Raw genomic sequence first — 2,031 nt, 5'->3', positions numbered from 1 at the left:
TCGAAGCAAGATTTTAAGCAGGCCAGATTAACTTTGAACTCAGCTATATTCCTGAGAATGACCTTGAACTACTGAGCCTCCTCCCTCTAAATGCTAACCTGCCCTAGCATGCTTGGCTTTATTAGGTTCTGGGAATTGACCCCTCTGATGTTATGTGATTTAGATAAATTCTCTTCCAACTGAATTACATCTGTAGACCCTTGTTTATTCTGTTTGTTTGTGGGGGGATTTTCTTTGCTTTGTTTTCTTGCTTGTTTTGATACTGACTGTGTGGCTCTTCCTTGCCTAGAATCTACTATGTAAAGAGGCTGGTCTTGAACTCATGATCCTTCTAACTCAGCTTCCTGAGTTCTGGGATCATAGACACATACTCCCAAAACCAGGCAGTAATTTTTTTTTGAAGGGGAGAGTATGACCACAGTCCCCACCACCACAATAATGCAGCCAAGTTTCCTGCATTTGGGGAAATTGCGGGGGTCAGCACATCCTGGGTGCAATAGCCTCACCCTGGGAAAACCACATTCATGATCATGGTGAGGCATGAATGTGGAGGTCAGAGGTCAAGGAGTCAGGTCTCTCCTCCCAGGTGGGTCCCAAGGATAGAATTCAGGCAGTCAAGCTTGGGTACAAGTGTCTGTAGCTGCTGAGCTATCTTGATGGCCCACGACCCTCTTTGTTATCAGTGATAAATGGTCCTATCCTCAACATCATGGTTGCTTTTTTTGTTTTTTTACTAACCAAGAACAAGGGTAGTCTTGGTCCAGCACCAGCATCTTGAGCTAATTACTTCAATTAAAACAAACTCCAAACTCCGGGCACTGAGGAATTTCACAAGGAAGAATTGTTGGCTGTAGAGTCCAATTAAGCTTGCCACCATTCACTACACAATGCTGGTTGCAGAGTAATTATTGTAATACACATAATGATACTTTTTGTATGCGTTTATTGGGTGCCAGGAACTTGGCTAAATGTGTTACCTTAGTTCACTGAAGCTTTACCCATGAGGTTGGGGTGGTTATTACCTACATTTTACAGATGAAGAGATTGAGGGCATGGGGTAGGAAGGAAACTATTTGAAGATCATACTGTTAATAGGTGGTGAGGTCAGGGCTGTGACAGGGTTGCCCGACAGCCACGCCCTCGGCGCCTCTGCTTGCCTGCTCCCAGTGCTTGAGTGATAAAATATGTTGGGTTTCCATTCCCATTTTAAAGACTCACGACCAATTTGACAACTGCGGGACTTATAGATAGCTCCCCCATTCCCCACTCCTACCCAAGACATTTTCTCTGTTTGGCCCTGACTCTCCTGGAATTCACTCTGTTTACCAGACTGGCCTCGAACTCACGGAGATATTCCTGCCTCAGTCTTCTGAGAACAGGAATTAAAGGCACGTGTTTCCACCACCCAGCTATCTGATAGATTTTTTTAAAAACAAACAAAAAACCTGAAAATCTGGGAAGGTGTGTGTGTGTGTGTGTGTGTGTGTGTGTGTGTTAATTGCATCTAATTGAGATGATAAATTTGTAGATTTGTGGTTTATAGTCAAGAGCAGTGTAGAGACTAGTGGCAACATTTATTCTGAAAGTGCCGAGGACTGCCACCTCCATTTATAAGCCTTTAATAAATGAGAGTCTAAAATACTCAACTTGAATCCCAGTAGAGACTACAAGCCAAGAATGCCTGGCTTACAAAATAACGGGGGCTGACTCTTCCCGAGTTACCATGCACAGAAGCAACACTTGGCAGAATCTGAAACAAAAGATTTTGATCCTGTTCCTACCAGTGCTTCCAGAGAAGGAAGCAAAACAAACTAAACCAAACTTGGTCGCTATATCTACTACTGAGACCCCGGACCCTCTTGGGAGAGAATCCCACCCAGTTCTCTGCCCAGGAAACTCAGCCCCAAGTACCCACATGCAGGGTAGGATATTTCTACCCCTACTTATTTTATTTTCTGCAGTTCTATTTCTGGGGGAGAATTTCCACATATAACCCAGCTGCTGCCCTGACACCATCTTCATTGAGTAATT

General features: G+C 44.0%; 1 pseudogene; it reads right to left on the bottom strand.

Moving 5' to 3' along the window:
- Window positions 1-401: 401 nt before the first annotated feature.
- Window positions 402-550, bottom strand: LOC113457621 (annotated as a pseudogene).
- Between the last annotated feature and the right edge of the window lie 1,481 nt (window positions 551-2,031).

The sequence above is a fragment of the Microtus ochrogaster genome, linkage group LG3 (assembly GCF_000317375.1).
Source record: "Microtus ochrogaster isolate Prairie Vole_2 linkage group LG3, MicOch1.0, whole genome shotgun sequence".
Taxonomy (NCBI): Eukaryota; Metazoa; Chordata; class Mammalia; order Rodentia; family Cricetidae; genus Microtus; species Microtus ochrogaster.
Note: the sequence above shows the minus strand (reverse complement) of the source record. Positions and strands in the feature narration are given on the sequence as shown.